Source organism: Macaca nemestrina, chromosome 12, assembly GCF_043159975.1.
Source record: "Macaca nemestrina isolate mMacNem1 chromosome 12, mMacNem.hap1, whole genome shotgun sequence".
Lineage (NCBI taxonomy): Eukaryota > Metazoa > Chordata > Mammalia > Primates > Cercopithecidae > Macaca > Macaca nemestrina.
The window spans coordinates 41,761,302-41,785,296 of NC_092136.1; the positions used below are offsets into that span (position 1 = coordinate 41,761,302).

The 23,995-nt window shown below is 34.8% G+C and overlaps 1 long non-coding RNA gene across 1 annotated transcript in view; it reads right to left on the reverse strand.

Annotated features, from left to right (window-relative positions):
- The window catches only part of LOC139357327 (uncharacterized), a 74,920-nt gene that overhangs the window by 16,740 nt on the left and 34,185 nt on the right, over positions 1-23,995 (reverse strand). Inside the window, exon 3 of the long non-coding RNA XR_011610311.1 lies at positions 8,100-8,198. This is a non-coding gene — a long non-coding RNA (uncharacterized lncRNA). The remainder of the gene's footprint in view (positions 1-8,099; positions 8,199-23,995) is intronic.

A 23,995-nucleotide genomic window follows, 5' to 3' on the forward strand; every position in this document is an offset into this window, starting at 1 on the left:
ATCTGGGTGGGACACAGTCAAAGTATATCATTCTACACAGTCAAAGTATATCTTTCTACATCTGGGCCCTCCTAAATTTCACGTCCTCACAATTAAAAACACAATTATGACTTCCCAATAGTTCTCCAACGTCTTAACTATTTTCAGCATTAACTCAAAAGTTCAAGTCCAAAGTCTCATCTGAGACAAGGCAAGTCCTTTCCTCCTATGAGCATGTAAAATCAAAAGCAAGTTAGTTACTTCCTGGATACAGTGTGGGTAAGGGCATTGGGTAAATACACCCATTCCAAATGGGAGAAATTGGTCAAAATGAAGGGGCTACAGGGCCCATGCAAGTACAAAATCAGTAGGGCAGTCATTAAACCTTAAAGCTCGTAAATATTCTCCTTTGACTCCATGTCTCACATTCAGGTCAACATAATGCAAGAGGTGGACTCCCAGGGCTTGGGCAGCTCTACTCCTGTGCCTTTTCAGCTGAGTATCTGCGACTTTTCCAGGTACACAGTGCAGGCTGTGGTTGGATCTACCATTCTGGGATCTAGAGGTCCGTGGCCCTTTTCTCATAGCTCCACTAGGTAGAGCCCCAGTGGGGACTCTGTGTGAGGGCTTTGACCCCACAGCTCCCTGCTGCATTGCCCTAGCAGAGGATTTCCATGGGGGATCCTTCCCACAGCAAATCTCTGCCTGGACATCCAGGTGTTTCCATACATCTTCTGAAATCTAGGGGGAGGTTCCCAAAAACATAATTCTTATCTTCTATGCACCAGTATGCCCAACACCATGTGGAAGTTCAAGGCTTGCAGCTTTGCACACTCTGAAGCAACACCTGGCCCTGTACCTTGGCCCTTTTTAGTCATGGCTGGAGCAGCTGCAATGCAGGGCACCAAGTCCCAAGGCTGCACACAGCAGGGAGGCCCTGGAACTAGCCCAGGAAGCCACGTTTCCCATCTAGGCCTCTAGGCCTGTGATGGGAGGGCATGATGTGAAGGCCTCTGACTTGCCTTGGAGACATTTGCCCCATTTTCTTGGTGATTAACATTTGATTCCTCATTACTTATGCAAATTTCTGCAGCCAGTTTGAATTTCTCCCCAGAAAATGGGGTTTTCTTTTCTATCACATAATCAGGCAGACTATTTTCCAAACTTTTATGCTCTGCTTCCTCTTGAGCATTTTGCTGCTTAGAAAGTTCTTCTTCCAGATACCCTAAATCATCTCTCTCAAGTACAAAGTTACACAAATCTCTGGGGCTGGGTAAAATGCCACCAGTCTCTTTATATAGCAAGAGTAACATTTACTCCACTTCCCAACAAGTTCCTCATCTCCACCTGAGACAACCTTTGCCTGGGTTTTGTTGTTCATATCACCATCAGCATTATGGTCAGATCTGTTCAACAAGTCTCTAGGAAGTTCCAAACTTTCCAACATCTTCCTGTCTTCTGAGCCCTCCAAGTCTCCAGGAAGTTCTAAACGTTCCCACATTTTCCTGTCCTCTTAGGAGTCCTCTAAACTGTTCCAAACTCTGCCTATTACCCAGTTCCAAAGTTGCTTTCACATTTTTCATTATCTTTAAAGCTGCCCCCCAATGTGTGTGCTACCAATTTTCTGTGTTAGTTCATTTTCAGGCTGCTGTGATGAAATACCTGAGATTGGGTAATTTAAAAAGAAAAAGGTTTAATTGACTCACAGTTCAGCATGACTGGGGAAGCCTCACATAACTTACAATCGTGTCAGAAGGGGAAGCAAACACGTTCTTCTCCACATAGCAGCAGGAGAGAGAGAAGTGCCAAGCAAAGTGGGGGAAAGCTCCTTATAAAACCATCAGGTCTCATGAGAATTCACTCACTATCATGAGAACAGCCTGGAAGAACCGTCCCCATGATCTAATCACTTCCCATGAGGTCTCTCCCACAAGACATGGGGATTATAATTTGGATTACAATTTAAGATGAAATTTGGTTGGGGACACAGAGACAGAAGTAATTTTAAAATATTGAACATCATGTAGTACAGAAAGTGAATTCTGAGAGTAGAAAAAATAAGGGAAGACCCATAATTGTCCTAGTTTACTGCCTAGAGAAATTTTCAAGGTGCAGCACAGGTAGGGGAAACCCAGGTGGAGCTTAGTGGTATTGCTGAGTTGAGGAAAGAGAAGTAGGTGTCTGTGGAAGCAAAGGTACCTAGAGTTTGTTGTAGAAAATACCATTGAAAAGAAACCTGCACAAAAAGAAACCTCCAGAAATCTGCAAAAGTTTACCCTAGAAGCCCTTAGCTAAGAAATGATCAGCATATAAAGTTGAGGAAACTATCCAAGACCATTGAGAGAACCTCCTGGAAGGATTATTTTATGACTTAATCTGAAACAGAACCAGGGCCTGGAATAATTCTTGTTGCCACTAGCCAAGAGGAAAAAGACTCGTGATTCATGAGTAATCAGAAGCGTAAGGAATCAGTAACATGACAAAATTAGACTTAAACTAATAATTGCTCTCGTCTCATCAAACAAATTTTAAAAGTAAGGCTCCAAAAGATCACCTTTTCAAAGAAATGTAACTGTGCCTCAGAAGAAGCTCAGGAAAGTTTATAGGGATTAAAAATATATATACCTAGCACTCAAGAAGGTAAAATTCAGAGAAGCTAATGCCCAATAAAGAAAAAATGACCTGCATGCCAAGAAGCAGGTAATCCATAAGGAGTTGAAAATTTAATCAGTGGAAGCAGATCCACAAATGATACAAATAATAAATTTAATTAATAAGAACAGGAAAAGAGTTATTAAATGATAAAACTATAACTATTATGTATAGTTCAAGGAGGTAGAGGAGATATTGAAAATATTGAATAGAGAATACAGAAAATGCAAAACATAATCTAAATCAAACTTCTAAGGATGAAAAAGTAAACACTGAAATAACATATACAATGGATGAGATAAAGAACAAATAAACTGCTATTAAAGAAAATATTAATGAACTTGATGACATGGCCCTAGAAACTATCTAGAATAAAATCTAGAGCCAAAAATAAAAACACCAAAACTGGGAACTAAAACATAAATAGAGCATCAGTGAGTCATAGAACCATTTCAAACAGTTTTATATACTTATTATTGGAGTCCTTGATCAAAGGGACTCAGAAAAAACAGTTAATTTTTTAAAAAATCTTCCAATTTGACGAAAACTATAAATCCACAGTTCTAAGAAGCTCAGTGAAACCTAAGCACAAGACACAGTTTGGAAATTTTCCTTTATTTCTCGAAAGAATAGAACAAACAAGGTTAAAATAAATTTTTTATGAAGTCTTCTACCAAGTTAAAAGATGTTATTGATTTGCAAATTTACTTCATTGTCTATTCAAATGATGCTTTTTCTTGGGGATACACATGAATGTGCATTTTTGAGATGTTATGTATACATAATGTGTTCATCACTTGTGAAAAAAATTGGCTGGATAATAAAGAGTTGGTAAAACTATTCACATAGTTATATGAGATTTTACTCACATATTTTTAAATTTAATAATTCCGTAAGGTAAATTTATTTATTTTTTTTTAGACAAGGTTTCACTCTGTTACCCAGGCTGCAGCATACTGGTGTGATCTTGGCTCACTGCATTCTCCCAACTCTCGGCTCAGATGATCCTGTACCTGAGTTTCCTGAACAGCTGGGATTACAGGCACTTGCCAACAAATTCGGCTACTTTTTTTTTTTTTTTAACGGAATCTCACTCTGTTGCCCAGACTGGAGTGCATGACACAATCTTGATTCACTGCAACTTCCACCTCCAGGGTTCAAGGGATTCTCTTGTTTAGCCCTCCCAAGTAGCTGGTACTACAGGCATGTGCCACCATGTCCAGCTAATTTTTGTATTTTTAGTAGAGACGTAGTTTCACCATGTTGGTCAGGCTGGTCTCGAACTCCTGACCCCAGGGCATGCACCCACCTCCGCCTCCCAAAGTGCTGGGATTACAGGCTGAGCCACCGTGCCTGATCTTTTATATTTTTTATAGAGACAATGTTTCATGCCAGGCACGGTGGCTCACACCTGTAGTTCCAGCACTTTGGGAGGCCAAGGCAGGTGGATCACTTGAGCTCTGGAGTTTGAAACCAGCTTGGCAAACATGGCAAAACCCCATCTCTAATAAAAATACGAAAGTTAGCCAGGCATGGTGACGTGTACCTGTAATCCCAGCTACTCAAGAGGCTGAGGCAGGAGAAACGTTTGAACCTGTGAAGTGGAGGTTGGTCACTGCAATGAGCTGAGATCACACCACTGCACTCCAGACTGGATGACAGAGTGAGACCTGTCTCAAAAAAAAAAAAAAAAAAAAAAAAAAAGACAAGGTTTCACTGTGTTGCCCAGGTTGGTCTTGAGCTTTTGAGCTCAAGTGATCCTTTTGCCTCAGCCTTCCAAAATACTGGGATTACAGGTATAAGCCAACAAGCCCAGCCTAAAATTTCATTAAAATTAGATATTCTATATATTGTGGTAATATCCATCCATTAAAGGATAGACTATATTTTCTTTAAGACAAACCTACCCGATAAAATAATTTTTAACATTTCCAGTATAAAATTTCATTAAAATTAGATATTCTATATATTGTGGTAATATCCATCCACTAAAGGATAGATTACATTTTCTTTAAGACAAACCTACCCAATAAAATAATTTTTAACATTTCCAGTATAATACTCATTTTTATGAGCAACTGAACTTTTTGCAATCTTAGTCTGCCCTCTTCAATCTAAAACATTAAAAAATACACAAACTGCATATTTGAATCCAATAAGACATATTTTATCTTTGTAATTATTCTCCAGGATAGTGATATATGCCATTTAAGTAAGCTGAGCAGATGTCAAAACTGTTGCTTCATCACAATTCAGAATTCCAGTTCCCAAAGGCAGCATGGAAGCTGTTGGCTTCACTGCCACTCATAGAAAACCAAAAAAGAAAAAAATACAGGATTGAGATTTTCACAAGTAACTAGACAAAAGTAATATGTAAAAACAGACAGGCCAGGCATGGTGGTTCACTTCTATAATCACAAACACTTTGGGAGGCCGAAGAGGGAAATCAGTTGATGCCAGGAGGTTGAGGCTACAGTGAGCTATCATTGCACTAGTGGATTTCAGCCAGGGTGACAGAGCAAAACACTGTCTCTAAAGAACAATACCAACAATAGCAACAACAACAACAGTTCCTGGGGGCCACAGAGAAGTAGAAAAACTGAGTAGATGGTAAGACGTTGGAATTCCATATTCCCTCCATTTTGCCTAGCACCAAGTATGCAAAAATTCTCCTCACAGCTCATGGATTTTACACTAGAAAAAGTGAAATTGAGGTGGTTAACCAGCTTACTCACCTATCCTTGCCTCAACCCATGAGAAGTATCGTGATTTCCTGAATGGAGAAATATCCCTAATGACAGGCAGAGACAAAGGAGGGAGGCAGGACCACCAACTCCAGCTCTGGAAACTCTGCTCTGTAACTTAGCCAAAAGAAACTCCAAATCAGAGTGGCTGTTCTGCAGCACCATGCTGTGGGAGGTTGTTTCACAGGTCCCCTGGGCACGAATCTGAAGCCAACTTTTCCTCATTACTGGGATAATCCCTTAGGGACTTTCTCCATTCAGGATGAGCAAAGCCCTGATATTTACTGGAGTGGAGGAAAACCGGGGCTTAATGTGCCTCCTAGAGCCAACAAGGAGGCAGCAATAGCAGTAAAGATTTGTTAAGCAAGCATATTAAATAAGAAAACAAAACAAACTGGACAGAGAAAACTTGAATAAATAATCTTTTAAGGAAAAGACACAGAAGGACACCCATAAGAAACAGCAGCAAGCAGGGAACCATTATCTCTCCAAAAAGGCAAAGCAGAAATCCAGTGACTTGACCTAATGATAGCAATTTTTGAGCTCTCAGATAAATAATTCAAAATATCAGTCTTAAGGAAACTCAGTGATCTTCAGGATAACACAGAGAAATGATTCAGACATTTGTCAGAGAAATTTAACAAAGGACTGAAATACTAGCAACAAAAAAAAATCTTGGAAATGAGAAATATATTTGCTGAATAGAAGAACGCTTTACAGGCTCTCAACAACACAGTGGAGCAGCAGAGAAAGGCAATCAGTGAACTTGAAGACTTGCTATTTGAAAATACACAGTCAGAGGAGAAAAAAGAACAAAAAGGAATGAAGACCACCTATATGATACAGAAAATTACCTCAAAAGAGCAATTCTAAGAATTATTGGTGTTCAAGAGGAATCTCAACAAGTGAATGGGGTAAAAAGCTTATTCAAATAAATAATAAAAGAAAACTTTCCAAAACTTGAGAAAGATACACATATCCAGATACAGAAAGATCTTAGAGCACCAAACAGATTAAACCCATATAAGACTATCCTAAGAAATATAATAATCATGCTCTCAAAAGTCAAGGACAAAGATGAGATCCTAAAAGCAGCAAGAGAAAAGAAGCAAATAAGATATAAAGGAGCTTTAGTTTGTCTGGCAACAGACTTCTCAATGGAAAATATACAGGCCAGGAGCAAAGAGAATGACTATTGGGGCTATCTATAAAGAAGAACATATACCATCTAGGAATTGAGATTTTAAGAACATCACATGGATAGGTAAGTAGTGTTTGTCTTGCTTCAGAATACACAATTAGTGACAGCTGGAAGGGAATATATTGTAGCTGATTAAAAACCCAACTTGCTATTTTAGCATTCTCCAGAAGTTTCATATAGAGTGTATTAGTCAGTTCTTGCATTGCTATAAAGAAATACCTGAGACTGGGTAATTTATAAACAAAAGAGGTTTAATTGGTTCACAGTTTCACAGGCTGTACAGGAAGCATGGCAGCGTCTGCTTCTGGGGAGGTCTCAGAAAACTTACAATCATGGAGGAAGGTGAAAGGGAAGCAGGCATATCTTACATGGGCAGAGCATGAGTGAGAGAGAGAGAGAGAGAAAGAGAAGGGGACACACCTTTAAATGACCAGATCTCATGAGAACTCACTCACTATGATGACAATAGCACCAAGCAAGAAATCTGGCCCCATGATCCAATCACCTCCCACCAGGTCCTACCTCTAACATTTGGGATTACAATTTGACATGAGATGTGGGCAGGGACATGGAACCAACCATATTATAGAGGCTTGGTGGACATCTATCTACCAAGGATAATGGTGGATCAATAATAGAGGAGACTCAATAATGAGCAGGATTTTGAGGAATAATGAATTCAAATACTGTTTTTAGTCTAAGATGTTTTATTGTTATGTGGTATTTTTCAATGCTTAATTTTGTCTGACTGGTAAAATCAACCCTTCATATATCTAATATATATGAGACAGAATGCTGCTCCATTGCTCAGGCTGGAGTGCAAAGGCACAAATACAGCTCACTGTAGCCTTGATTCCCGGGTTCAAGTGATTCCTCCTATCAGCCTCCCTAGAAGCTAAAACTGCAGGCATATGCCACCATACCCAGAACTCAGCTAATTTTTTTTTTCTTAAGACAGGATTTTGCCACATTGCCCAAGTTCATATCAAACTCCTGAGCTCAGTCAGTTCATCCACCTCAGCTTCCCAAAGTGCTGGGATTACAGATGTGAGACACCAAACCTGGCCTAAGAGCATATATTAATAAATATTTTATCCAGAGTGATTTTTATAATAATTATTATCAGAAACATATATGAGTCAATATAATGAGATTGATATATTATACTTCAAAATAATAAAGATGGTTCATATGTATTCCTAAACCCTAAGTCATTGTAAAGGTTTCAGATAATAGCTTGATGATTAAAAATAAATTGTGCAGACACAGCTTTAGAAGTTGAATATTTTAGGATTATCTTCGTAAGATTTTCTAAGCCAGTGCTTGATGCTTTACCTTAACTCCTATTTCTGAGCAGATGCAATTTTGTTTCCTTTTATTATTCTGAAGTTTGTAACTGATACACATACAATTATTTTAATGGCAGCATGAACATTTAGCGATTTCAGATAAAATTGAAGAAAAGTCCTATTATTGGTCTCCTGCAAAGGCATCTACTTTCACGTAAGATGGAAAAGACTTACAGAAATACTGCTGCTTCCGTGGTCATTTCCCAAATGAATGGTTGGCAACTGGTGCATGTTTCTAACTAGACTTAGGATAATCTGCAAGTGCAGGGACATCTGTAATCAGAAAATATGGTCAATTAGACACAATCATTCCAATTTGAGAATAAAATAGAGGTATATTAATTCTTAAGCAAATATTTTCATAGTTTGAAGTGGTTTCTAGCAGGATTTTTAAAGCAGCTAGGGTAATTTCAGATATCTCCTCCAGAAATATTTTACTTAAAGATAAAACAAGCCAAATGATTTTTTTTTTTGTTTTTCTTAAATATCAGTTTTATTGGGAAAATATTTTATATTCATCTAGTATGTTATTTCTCTTATCAATGAATGTGCAGAGAAAATAAATAAATCAACTTATTCTAGCATGAAACAAAATAAAATGCAGAGTTTTGAAAAAGTATCAAAATATTAGAAATGCCACTACTGGGATTCTTTTATGTATACATAAAGAAAATACATTTCTCCTTATTTTATTTTTCTTGGAGCAGAAACTTGGTACTATTATTCTCTGTAACTTTTGCTTGAGTCCCTTTCCAAATCTTTCTTCCACTTCACTTGGGAAAATCTAGCTTAAGATTAACTTTTTAAATAGTCAGGTACAAATAAGTGTAATCTTTATTTGTAAGATTTTATTTATTTTATTTTATTTCTGCTAGGCCGTCCCTGCTTTATTAGTCTTTGTAAAGTCGTGCACTGAGTAATGATGTTCTGGTAAACGATGGACAACATATACAATGGTAGTCCCCTAAGATTATATTAGAGTTGAAAATTTTCTATCACCTAGTGATGTCACAGCCATGTAGACAGCATAGCTCAACACATTACTCACTTGTTTGTGGTGATGCACGTATAAATAAATCTGTGTTGCCAGACACATAAAAGTATAACACATACAATTATGCACAATACATAACACCAGATAATAATAAATGATTATGTTACTGGTATATGAATTTACTATACTTTTTATAATTATTTTAAAGTGTAGTCTGTCTACTTATTTTAAAAAGTTAGTTGTAAAATCGTCTCAGATAGGTCCTAAAGAAGGTATTGCAGAAGAAGGCACCGTTATCATAGGACATGACAGCTGCTTGCGTGCTACTGCCTTGAAAACATTCCAGTGGAAAAAGACTTGGAGGTGTAATCCTGCATAGGCCTAAGCTAACGTGTGTGTGTCTTCATTTTTAAAAAAACATTTTGAAATTAAAACAAATAAAAATGAAAAAAAAAAGCTTGAATAGTGACGTAAAGAAAGAAAATATTTTGTATAGCTATAAAAATGTGCTTGAGTTTTAAGCGAAGTGTTTTTACAAAAGAATAAAAACATTTAACTGTAAAGTAACAGTTACAGTAAGCTAAGCTTAATTTGTTATTGAAGAGAAAATTTAAGTAAATCTAGTGTAGCTTAAATGGACAGTGTTTATGAAGTCTACAGTATTGTACAGTAATGTCCTGGGCCTTCACATTCACTCACCAATCAGTCACTGACTCACTCAGAGCAACTTACAGTCCTATAAGCTCCATTCATGATAAATATCCCACACAGTTTTATTATTTTAAAAATCTTTTATATCATATTTTCACTATACCTTTTCTATGTTTAGATACACAAACACCATCGTATTACAATTGCCTGCGGTATTCAGTACAATAACATGTTCTACAGTTCTGTAGCTTAGAAGCAATAGGCTATACCATATGGCCTAGGTGTTTAGTAGGCTATAACATTGCACATTTTTCAGAACATATCCCCATTGTTAAGTTACACATGACTGTGTTTAGGTTTGTCAGTAGACGTTATGAGATTAAATGGCACATTAAAAAGCAATATTTGAACATAGATATACTTGGCTACAAATTGAAGAGCCTCACCTTTGCTTTTCCATCCCCACCTCAGCACACAAATACCAAGTCCATGAAATCAAGACTCATCTCACTGGCTGGGCACCGTGGCTTATGTCTGTAATCCTAGCACTTTGGGAGGCCAAGGTGGGCTGATTGCTTGAGCCCAGGAGTTTGAGACCAGGCTGGCCAACATGGCTAAACCCTGTTTCCACAAATATACAAAAATCAGCCAGGGGTGGTGACAGGCACCTGTAGTCCTAGCTACTCAGAAGGCTAAGGTGACAGGATCACCTGAGTGCGGGAGATTGAGGCTGTGGTGAGCCGTGATTGTGCCACTGCACTCCAGCATGGGTAACAAAGTGAGACAGTGTCTCAAACAAAGAAAAAACTCAACATCTCATATAGACTACTAAGTATTGTTAGAAACATATTGCTGTTTGATTTTCTCAGGCTGAAAGGGGAAACCATACATAGACACACACTTCTCAGCAGAAAAGATGGTAGGGCAGAGGTAAGGAAATATAAAAAAGACAAAAAGTTGGTAACTTTTAAATATCTACCTCAGAGAATGTTTTCATTAGGGACAAGATTTTCCTTAGTCTCAACTTTTCACAGGAGGTCTAAATTCTGAATTATTAGAAACATGGAAAACTAGTAGATAGTAGATTAAATCAGATCTACTGCAAACTTAGGATTCAGATATTCTTTTCAAAAGGTAGATAAACATTATTAAACATTTCTTTCAGTAGGTAGTCATCCTTAATTTGATACCTTATTATATGGATGAAAATATCATTAAAGGATAGCAGTACCTTCCACCAACTACAAATTGTTTTATTTTGGCATCTTTGGGATAACTACAAATGTTTTTAATTTTCTTTGTCATGTTTAGAAATTGTTATTCCATTTAGTCTTTATCATAACCACATCCATTTAAGATTTTGGTATGAAATAACAATCATATTATCAAGATACTTTAAAAAAGTCTTCAAATTCATTTTTTTCCCCAGTTTCATCCCTCTACTTTTCACTATCCAAGATATCACACCCAATAAGACGTTGTAGATTACCAGAGTACTTAGCCTGGGATTTTTGTATAACCAACCGAAGATTAAAAACAAAAAGAGATGATTTACATAATTCAGTGTTTATGACATTATTGTGCTCTGTTTTTAAAATGCAGAACCTAAATACTATATTGATTCCAAAGATGAAAATTCCATGGGATAAGAATACTTACATACTCGTTTTACATATCCATTAAAGTATTCTAAGTGATTTTTGCAAATATCATGTTGTTCCTTTTTTCAGAAAAAGTTAAAAGTTTCATTTAGTTTTCAATCTGTGAGTGTATATGTGTGACGAAAAGTGGAGAACAAGAAAAGTAAGATAGATGGTGGTGATGATGATAATGACAGATGATGAGAGAGACAACGTTGACAACAAAAATTAATTCTATTGAATTATTTCCTTTGTAACATGGATAATATAAGCAGGTGTTATGGATTAAATTCAGGAAAGAGTGGCATACATGTCTCAGAAGCTAGTTAAAACCTAAACATACCCTAGCATGTGACTGGAGTAAAAGGTAATAATAAATAAAATAAATTTTATTAATGGAAAATTTAATATATTTGTGATTCAATAAAAATTAATTATATTATATAATTAATATAAAAACAACTGTTATCTTGTTTTGTATTCTTCCAGATCTTCCAGATATCAGAATATATATTTTTACATAATTTTGCTAAGAAAATATTTATATAGAATAAATTTTACACAAGGTATAATATTTTTAGTAATTTAATATTAAGGGTTAATCATATATTTACAATTTTTTTCCCAAAAATTACACAACTTTACACTCTAACACTCTATTTTGACTTGGTGTGAGTTCCCTTGTGACTAGTTATTGGTCAGTGCTGAACTTCTCTTTTTTTTTAATTTGCAAGTTTGGTATATAAGAAATAATATTAATGATTTTTTTTTTGTACAATGTTCATTACGTAGAGGTTAAGAATATTTTGTATATTTACTTTATATTTAAATTATCTTCTAGGAGTTTTCTCTTTGTGTTCTTGATTAAGTCTTCTAATAATGTATATGAATAATTTAAACTATTTTAACAAGTGATAGAAATGTGACCGACCTTTGTTATCTTTTATAGAAGAATTATGAAGAGATAAACAGCAACAACAACAACAACAACAAACTATACTAGCATATTTGTAACAAGTACACATAATTACTCTTGGGAAAAGCACATGCGTAGCTCAATACTATATATCTTTTAACTGACACAGCTTGGCTTTTTGAAAAATAAAGTTAGGCAGCAAAATAATGGTCCAAGGTACACATTTAAAACTGAGGTAGATTCTACCCACACAAGAAAGAAGCATTTTTTGTGTTTCTTGCCTTACAAAATGTGCAGACCCAATGTCTGATGCTGTCCTTAAGAATAAAAGATCTATTTTAGTAGACAATCTCTCCTTAATATAAATAAATATAATATAACTTGAATACATATATGCTCAATTTTAAATATCTCTGTTAAAATAGCAATCTTGTGCCTAAACCATTATGAGTTTAGAAATGTTTCAAAATCACATATGAAGAAAATAAGTAAAGCATCCATTATTAAAAACAATATATTTTGGATGTGAGAATTTTTACAAACATATGTAAAGGTAATTTTTCAAAAAATAACCATTGATTTTGTTTTAGAAATGGATTTTTATTTAATTTGTCAACAACATTTATTTATTAACTACATCATTTAAGGTTCAACAGTTTGATTCTATTTAAACTGGTAGCACTAAAAAAGTCAACACATTGACTTGTTTCATAGAGCTTAGTACAAACAAATCAAAAGGCCAAGGTCGATCTTTATGTAATTTGTAGAGGGAAGTGTCTTAAGGGAGGTTTAGAAATTTAATTCATCAGACGTCCAATGTCTGCATTACCAAGGGTCAGTCCAAAAAAATAGTCACTTCCATAGTCGTTCTGTCACGATTAGATGCCCAACATATTGCTAAACATTTCCTGAAGTTGAGTCTACAAAATACTTGTTTTACAATTTAGTGCCATGAAAAACTATTTTATCTGTAAAAATCAGCATGACTTGTTTCTCAAAATTATATCAAAAGATTTATATAAGTTTACTTAATGTTTCTTTCTGCAAGAAAACTCAGAAACAAATTTAATATTGAGTTACTTCACCCTTCAGGAATATTTATCTCTCTTCCTTTGCATAAGTAGTTTTAAATGAAATTCCAAAATATATTTCTACCTTTGGACATGTTTACTTTGCATATATTTTTGTAATATGTCTTTTTAATGCTTAGTAAAGTATGTAAAATGTATGTATACATATATTTTTCTTGAGTTTATCACACCATGGAAAGTCTCACTTCAGTGCATACCATCTTTTTATGTCTAATATCCTATATTCTATATTATTTAACTTATTCCTTTTTTAAATTTAGTTTTTTCCATATTGATACACTACTTGGCATAAGTGTTCTTGTGAAGCATGTGGGAGTGTATATGCCTGTGCCTTTTTTCTTTATATAATTTTGTAGTAGTCTAAAATCAAGATCAAACAGCCATATTTTACTTCTCTAGTAGATAAAATTCTTCTATATTTGATGTGCCTTTGACTAAAACAAAATATATACATTGGAAAAACTAATATGAAACAAAAACAGATAATGTTGTGAATATTATCAGAAATTGGTAAGGATATTTGAAAGATGAAACAGAATGTTAGACTTTTTAAAGTTGAAATAAGCTAATAAAGGATTTCAGTGGAGTCTAAGTCATTACCAAAGTTGCCATTTCTTGCCATTTCTTAGATATATATTAAAGATACAGATAAAGAATTAGACAATGTATAGAAAAACTTTTACATGTGAAAATGATTCAGTTTAGTGAAATACAATTCTTAAAGCACTTTGGTTATACTGAATGACTTGTGAAATATGAATGATACAATTCTTTGTAGAGTGATAGGCTAATATAAGTTATTATGCATCAGTTTGGAACTACACATCACCAGAAGTAAATTCTTCTACTCGGTGGGATTAAGAAAAATGTAGACACTCACCAAGGCTAAAAAAACAAAAAATGTTCAATATCTCAATCTATACTCTAGATGATAAGGGAAAATGCCATTTGTATTAATGAATTTAAAAAAAATTCAAACATAATCAAATTTCATACATTTCTAAACATAACTTTAAGGATTATAAATATTATAAATTAACATTCTAAATGCTAACTCTTTGAAATATTAATTGAAACATGAGTAATCGCATAGAAAAATCTTAAATACATGTGAAGCAGTAAGGCAAAAGACAAATGTGTAAATGTGTTTGTGTCTGTACATTTAATTGAGTACTTGAAAATCAGAAAGTAAAAAGTTAAAACTTGTGATGCCATTATAATATTCCCTGAACTGTGTACATTTAAAATACTCTAGATTTTAAATTTGAAAGCTTTTATAATATAGCATGACATTTTCAGAAAAGTTATTCTAAATCTTATGTTAGCAGATAGAAACAATTTAGTTGAGTGGAGATATATAGATTGTTATGGTTCTGTCTTTGTAGGGCTTCCCTCTTTGTGTGTGGGTGGGTATGAGGGTGTGTGTGTGTGAGACAGAGCCTTGCTCTGTTGCCCAGGCTTGAATGCTGTGGCGTGATGAGAGCTCACAGCAACCTTTGCCTCCTGGCCTCATGCTGTCCTCCTACCTCAGCTTCCTGAGTAGCTGGAACTACAGGTGTGTGCCACTATGCCCAGCTAAATTTTGTATTTCTTTCAGAGACAGGGTTTTGCTATATTTCCCCAGCTGGTTATGAACTCCTGGGCTCGATCTATCCACCTGACTTGGCCTCCCAAAGTGCTGAGTTTACAAGCCATCATGACTGGCGTAGGGCTCTCAACATTTTTAAAGACAATTTTGTGGACTATATCTAAAAAGGTTTACTCTATCTATCTATCTATCTATCTATCTATCTATCTATCTATCTATCTATCTATCTCTATCATCTATCATATTTGTACCTGCCTATCTATATCTATCTACCTACCTACCTTCCTACCTATCTGTCTGTCAATATTTGTTCATCTTCTATAAAAGTAATCTACTGTCAAATTACATGTATGTAATTTTAGGGACAATTTGACGTACAAACAAATAAAAATCCTTAATGAATTACTCTAAGAAGAATGAGTGTTGTCTTGACAGTGGAGAATAGGAGCAGATGTCCTTGCTGGTATTTGCAGCTACACTATCTTTATGAGCTCACTAGTCTTTATAGTTGTTCAAAATCTACATTTGTTTAAGATATTTCAGGAAATGACATTATTGTCATTGCCCTCATCAAATCAACGAAAGTTTGACTTAACAAGACTTTTGGACACTATCCCTGCAGCAGAGGTTATTATTCATTGGTGGTTTCATATAAAAAATTGAAAGCTAAAAGATAGATTCTTCCAGCTCAGCAAAGCCAAGGAGAGAGAAGATTCTGCATTCTTTTTCAAGGTCACTTTAATTGTCTCTGCTTCATGACTTATAACTTAAGGTTTCTAAACTCTAGTTTATTCAGAGTCAGTGTAAAGCTGAAGTGATTTTTGAGAGCATAACACCAGGGAATCATAAAAAGATGAAATGCTTCCTTTTGGCTCCTGCAAATTAACAAAAAATATATTTATATTGCATGATATTTGAGGTCAGAATTTTCAAAGTCTCATAAACCTAGCCCACTGCTGCCAATCATTTTAATCTTGAAAAAATGCTTTTCAATCGTTTATAATTAAGTTGATGGGCTGATTTGATTTTGGAACTGTGATTTGAGTTGAAAGTTTGCTTTCTCTCTGGATATAGTACCAATGAATTTAAAACAGTTAATGAACTAAGTACAAACATTGCTCTTTTCTGTTCATTAAAGGCATCACTATTATCATATACAGTGTATCTCAGGGAAAGCATTGATTATCATTTTAGTGTTATTTACTTAGACTCTACATAATAGATTCAACCTCAGAATTGCAAAGAAAAATGAATAGATAAGGTTTAAATTAGATGTATCAATAGTTGATAGAGAATAATCTTTCCATGAAGAAGGTTTCACCTGTTCAAGGAAGTTTTGCTACCAGCCTGTTTCAAAACAGCTTGAATTTTCAACAAGATAAACATATAATTTTTAAAATTAGGCTATACATGGTTAAATTAGTCCCATTCCATTACACTGTGTGGTCTGTGTAAGAGGTCTGTAATAGTGACTTGAATTACAATGTGAAAACTATGTTGTATTTTAAATCAAATTTTATTATATTATTTTTCCTAATGAAATGTAGCAAATAAAATTGCTATGACTTGGCAGAAAATGACACAATGGGTCAACTCAACTCCTGAAGCACCTCCAGGATCCACGATAATTAATTTGCGAGCCAGACTCTCATCCCATATCAGTATTTGTCTAATATCCTTGTTTAGGGTAAATTAAATTCTGACTCATTCGTGTAATAAACAAACAAACAAAAAATCCATTCAATCCTCTCCTTATGCTTCACTTAACCTGGAGCATTTTGATGTTTTCACATAAGGAGAATAAATAAAGAAATCTTTGTTTTATGTTGTTTAAACAAAATGATTTTTAAATAAAAGTTTCATTTTATCTCGTGTTTTCCCCCAACTGCTTCTAAGATCCAAGATTAGGGATATTTGAATAAGCCCAGACTTCGTATGTACTACAAAAGTTATAATGCAAGCACGAACTAAAAACCAAGTCAACTAAAACTGATACGCAGAGAAATTAGGTAAAAACTCATTTAACTACTAAGATAATATTATCTCATTTGCCACATTTACTTGTAACTCTTGGTTATGGAATCCTTATTTTGAACTAAATATGGATTCTAAATGTGCTACCCTGATAGACTGAATACCATTACCAAAATCCGCATTGCAATAAATTGTTAAATGTGTATTATCAAATTCAAAAAAAAATATGCAGTTTTATAATTATCCTAAATGAAGACCTTGATTTATATCAAGGCATTTAAAACTTGATAAGTGAATTAACATATAGATACAATCACAAATCATTATTTTTATTTATTTGAGATGGAGTGTAGCTCTTGTTGCCTAGGCTGGAGTACAATGGTGCAATCTCTGGCTACTGTAAATGGGTTCAAGCGATTCTCCTGCCTCAGTCTCCCAAGTAGCTGAGATTACAAGCACTCACCACCACACCCAGCTGATTTTTTGTATTTTTAGTAGAGATAGAGTTTTACTATGTTGGTCAGGCTGGTCTTGAACTCCTGACCTCAGGTGATGGTGGATCCCAAAGGGCTGTGATTACAGGCGTGAGCCACTGCTCCCTGCCCCATGAATCATTATTAAACAATTATTTTATATGATTCCATTATTGTAAAAAGGTTCCATCAAAATGGCAATAGAGCTCAAGTGCTGGAATTCCATATGGTTTTAATTTTTGATCTTGGAGGAGGAAGTGTATCTTGGCATTCTGGAAACAAAATGTCTCTTTAAAAAGAAAGAACAGACTTCCTAGAGTCTTATATTTAAGGACGCTGAATATATAAGGCATAGTTTACTGGGACATGGAACACAGCCAAATTATATTTCTTAAATTTAAGAGTAAATGTAGTATACATAGAAGGCAATACATATGTAAGCATATGATTAGAGAGACATTCATGCTCCACAACTGATACTGACTAAAAACTGGTCAGGGAAAAATGTTTTAGAAACATTCATTGAGATGATCTGAGTTTTGAAAGATGAAGAAGAAATTGAGTAGAAAAAAGTAGGAAGGAAGCTGTTTCATGTTAAGATTGAGAAGGGAACAAGGTCAAAGTAATAGTTTGAAAGCAAATATTGGTGAGTATATCTGTGTGTGTGTGTGTGTGTGTGTGTGTGTGTGTGTGTGTGTGTGTGTGTGTGACTTACAGAGAAAGAAAGACAGATTCATAGAGACAGAGTAAGAGAGTGGGGAGAGAGAGAGAATCCTGTGGAGAGAAATTAAGTGGCTCTTGGATGCAATAAGCATGAGTAGGCCAAGGGAATATTTTTAAATGTGTTTGTTTACTTCTCAAAGTCAGAAATCAGAAATAGTTTTATTAAGTAAAATGCATTTGGAATTTATCATAATTATCCTGCAAAAGACACTAACTACAAATACAACTTAAAAGCCCAATGAGCTTCTTCTTGTCAAAAAGTATGATCATGGGACTCATGGGATGCTTATTTATTGCACCTATCAACTTCTTCCTATTTATTATATAAAATCCAAATGATGCAACATCTTAGAAGTAAAAATAGCATTTAGAGGTCAGCTGAGAATACAGAACACCTGGCTGTTTCCTCAAGTAAATATGTATGTAGCACCTGTGCCAGGCTCTTAAAAATGATCCATGCAGGGCATTAAGAATAGCAAGACTCAGACTTTGTCCTCAAAGGACTTTCTTCCTGATCCAGAAGCTGCCACTTACTTCACATGTCTAGGACTTCATTATAGAAACGTTTACCTTGTCTGGAGCTATATTTATATTTTTAGGCCATATATTTAGATACATGTATCAGATTTTTGTTTCTTTCAAAATATGTAAAATTCTCAACAACTTAACACAGATACTTGATATGCCTGCTATAATGTCAGATGAGTAAAGAGAGCAAGGTAATTTGATGGTTTTCTCCCATTGCACATTCTTCCCTGTCTTAGACTTTTCATGTGAGAGTGTATACCTCTTATTCAAACCCCCTATTTTTCATCTATTACAAGCAAAAACAAAACAAAACAAAACATAACATTAAACCAGGTAAGATACTCAAAGCAAATTCTTATGTGATATTTAATTTGCTTTCATTTTATATTAAAACAATGCCAGAGAAAACAATTTCACTACTATTTTAATTGGTTGAAGTGGCAGATTTGAGAAAAAGGGAAAATGTGTATATACTGTTAGTAACATTTTAAATCTTCCAGAAAACTAAAAAAAAAAAAAAAAGAAAGAAACAAATGAACAAAAAAACTGGCATACATATGTCTCCTAAATAGAGGAAGAAGTATTCATAATCTCACTCCTCAGCATGGTACAAAGCTAACCACAACCAAATTATTGTATATAAATGCACATGAAGTGGTGTGTGACAGCCTTATTTTGTGAATAGAGCTGGGAAAACCAGCTCAAATTCTCCCGAGACCTTTTCAGAGGAGTTAAATTTGAACTGGTTTAAAAATCATGATTTATTTACTTGATAGCAAGTTTAGATTAATGGACAGAAAAGGAGGAGCCTAGGGCATCACTAAAATATAGCATTTTTTTAAAACAGAATACAAATAAACATGTTGTATAGTCACTTAAGATCAGAGGGCCCAAGAGAGACCCTTGATGGTGTGACTTCTATTGGGAAGACTATGCCAAAATATAACAGCTTGCTTGACACAAAATCACCTACAGTTAGAATTTTGTTCCTCTACTTGAGTGTCTCTCTCCACAAATCACCTAAAATTGAACAAACCAAAGGAGACAGTAGAACCATGACATAAAGGAACATAGGTTCAGCAGAATAAAGCAACAGCCTTCTCATGCCTCCCATAGGTATCTTTTCATCAAGAACTACTGAAAAAAAGTTTTCACGTGTTACTTTCTTTTTTTCAATACGCAGACTCTTTCCTTCTGCAGTGAATTATGGGCTGCCCCTATAATAACAATTTAATACTTTTACAGGAATTAGGTTACTTAAAAAGCACAGTTATTCTATGCTGCATGTATTAAACTGACATGTCTACTTTCTTTGACTACAGTTAGTTGTATGTTAGATGAGTTTCAATATTAACTACATTATTCTTGTCATAAATTGTATTTTACTAAGTACACACGCCATCTTCTTAGAGAAAGAGACAATTGTCAAGATTGAATAGCTTTCTTTATCTCTATGGGATTTATTAGTTTAAAAAATAAAAATGCTTGGCTTTACTGAAGGCTCAATATTGAGTCTTTCTTCAGGGCAACCAAGGAAAATTTAACTAGGGGTCCTGATATTGCTTATTATGTAGAATATTATGAGCTAATAAGTTCAACAATGATGAAGCTTCCATAGTTGCAAATGGAAAGGTGGTAGGGGGGAGAAATTGAAAAGCATATACAATTTCATATTAAAGATCCATTATCTCTCTAGTTACGATAGTATTATATAACGACTATAATTTATCTTATTAGAATGAACATTTTTCTTTAAAACAATGTTGAGCTTTCAGCCTACCAAAGAAAAAGTAGCAAAATATTGAGTAATATAATATGTTTTTGAATCAAGAGCCTCGACTCCACATTGCCCCCACAAAAAACAAACAAACAAACACTCAACATTGACTAAGCATGGCATGGCAATTGAATTGCTTTACAAAAACAACTTAAGTTTAAAAAGTCTCAAGATAAACCATCCTGACCAACATGGTGAAACCCCGTCTCTACTAAAAATACAAAAATTAGCTAGGTGTGGTAGTGTATGCCTGTAATCCTAGCTACTTAGGAGGCTGCATCAGGAGAATCACATGAACCCAAGAAGTGGAGGTTGCAGTGAGCCGAGATGGCACCACTGAACTCCTAACTGGTGGCCATTGATAAGCTCAGGAGTTTTTACCAGTAGGAAAAATAACTTTCTTGCCCACAACTACAATATTTCTTGTAAATTTGTCTGGTTCAAACTTTAGTCTACATATTTATTAAATGTATGTAAGAACAATGAAGGAAAAGCATGGGAGAATGAGGGGGAACTGAAGAGAAAGGAGATGCAGGGGAAAGAGCAGGTGAAGAAGGAGAAGAAAAAAAAAGAGTTCCTTCCATTAGAGCCAATTGAAGTTTAATTTATTCTTGCAAAATGATGCACTGTTAGCACCATGTGATTTTCAAATTTGCTCACAGTGATGAAGGGCTATGGAATCCATATAAATAATTTAACAGTAACCATACTAGCAAGACATGCTTTGATTATTTGGCTTTTGCTTTATAAAGAGCTTTCTTTGATTTTATTTCCATTTTGTTTGTGGATAATTGTCAATGAATGGAAGAAAATTTGAGGAAGAACTTATCACAGTCTTCATATATAAGCTAAAATTCATGTGTCCTATCCTAATTGACTAATGTGAATGACTATGCTATTTTTTGTTCAAATAAATACATTAACTTTTAAATTAAAGTGTTGTAGAAACTCACAACAGCAATACAAGATTATGGTTATTTTCCTTGCTGAATTTAACTGTCATTAATATTTTGACAGCCAGAAACTTTAAAGATTTCTGGGACAGTTAAATTATAGCATGTTCAAAGGGCAAATGTATTTGCAATTCTAAAAATTTTATTTCCTCTGTCTTTAATACTATTGCACTGTTATGTTTACAAATTATATTTTGAATATACATTTAAGCATATGTTGACAGGTATCTGCCTAAGTGCACTATTTTGAGCATTTCTTTTCTCTAGAAAAATAAACATGTAATTATTAAGTTTCAGCACTAGAGTCAGGAAAAAGAGCACAAAATTCTAACAAACAGCTGATTCAAAATTTGCATGGTACTTATAGAACCAATTGAATGTATTGAAATGCCTACAGATGGAGTAAATTATAAAGATATTAGGGAAACAAATGTGTTATCTTTCAACCATCTATATTTTATTAAATGTATTGAAAAGCAAATAGAGAGAAAGTAATGTAAATTAGAGGCATCCCTTTTCATTTGTGGAAACCATCTAGATTTTAGGTGCAAGGTAAGACACATATCAGAAAATCTTGGAGTAAATCCAACAATCCAGTGGCTCACGCCTGTAATCCCAGTACTTTGGGAGGCTGAGGCAGGTGGATCACGAGGTCAGGAGTTTGAGACCAGCCTGGCCAACATGGTGAAACCTGGTCTCTACTAAAAATACAAAAATTAGCTGGGCATGGTGGTGGGTGCCTGCAATGCCAGCTATTTAGGAGGCTGCGGCAGGAGAACCGCTTGAACTCGCGAGGCAGAGTTTGCAATGAGCCAAGATAGCACTATTGTACTCCGGCCTGGGTGACAGGGCAAGCCTCTGTCTCAAAATAAAAAATGGAAAACCCAGTGTGTTAGATTGAGTGATAGCTGGGTGGCTTAGATATGGATTCATAAGTTCTAAATTTTCATTTCATAATATATGATAGAATTTTCCCTTTTTCAAATTTCATATTTATATTCACTCTATTGTATTTCTTCTGCTTTATCCAAAGTATAATTATATAATGTTTCTATTCATGCAAGTTCTATCTTTGAAGAATTATTTTGCTTTAAATTATTAGCTCAAAAAAAGGAGGTTGTGGCAATAACAAGATATTCAGAAGTAAAGAGAGTGAGCCCTGGGTGTAAAACAGTTCAAGTTTGTGTGGTTCTTCTTTTTGAATGGAAAGCAAGCCTCTGATGAATTCTGGGCTTTAATCAAAAGTTACAAAGATCTAGATCTACAGTCATTGTATTTGCAATTTACAATAAATATACCTCATCTGCCTTCAGAATATAAATAATTTTAGTGGACATAAAGCTCCCATTTTGTAAAATAACTTATATAGAACTATATATGTTAGGTAATGCACATATTAAGTAGTTTACTTTGATATTTCACAATATATACACATATCAAAACATCAAGTTAAGCACCATGAATATATAGAATTTTTACTTTTCAAATAAATAAATAAAGGGGAATACATAAAATATCTTTTGTTTCAATGTGTTTTAAATTTTCTCGACAAAAAATAAGGGTTAATTGAGGCTATAAAAAAAAGCTGAGATATAAACTGTAGAACAAAAATTTCAGTAGTAAAACAGCATTAAAGTTTTAAAGCAGATTAGTTTGTAGTGAGTAGCACTAGTAGCAAAGTGGCTGCAGTTAGAGAAACTAGAGGAAATGAATAAATTCCTAGAAACATACAATCTCTCAAGACTGAATCAGAAAAAAAAAAAAATGAGAATCCTGAAGAGATCAATTACAAGTGGTTACATTGATTCAGTAATAAAACTCTCCCCACAAAAAGGAAATGCTGAGAACCAGATGGATTTGTGGTTGAATTCTACCAGATGCACAAAGAACTGGTACGTATCCTACTGAAACTCTTCTAAAATAATCCTAGCTAACTCATTTTACAAATCAGTATCACCCTAATACCAATGATAAAAAAGGACATAACAACAAGAAAAAGATAACTATACACCAATATTTCAGATGTACATATATGTCAAAGTCCTTAACAAAGCACTAGCAAGTCAAATCCAACAGCACATCAAAAAGATAATACACTGGGATCACGTGGGATTTATTCTAGAGGTGCAAAGATGGTTTAAGATATGCAAATAGGCCCGGCATGGTGGCTCACGCCTGTAATCCCAGCACTTTGGGAGGCCAAGGCGGGCGGATCACAAGGTCAGGAGATCGGGACCATCTTGCCTAACACGGTGAAACTCCATCTCTACTAAAAATGCAAAAAATTAGTGGGGCATGGTGGTGGGTGCTTGTGGTCCCAGCTACTCGGGAGGTTGAGGCAGGAGAATGGTGTGAACCTGGGAGGTGGATCTTGCAGTGAGGCAAGATGGTGCCACTGCACTGTAGCCTGGGCGACAGAGCGAGACTTCGTGTCAAACAAACAAACAAACAAAAAAGATATGCAAATAAATAAGTGTGATTCATGACATAAACCGAATTAAAAACAAAAACCATATGATTATCTAAATAAATGCAGAAAAGGCATCTGAAACAATTCAACATCCTTTCATGATAAAATTCCTCAACAAACTATGGATAGAAGGAACACACCTCAAATTAATACAAACAGTATAGGACAAATCCATAGGCAATATCATACTGAATGGAGAAAATATAAAAATATTTTCCTAAGAATTGGAGCAAGACAAAGATGCCCATTCTTACCACTCCTGTCCAACCATAGTACTAAAAGTCCTAACCAG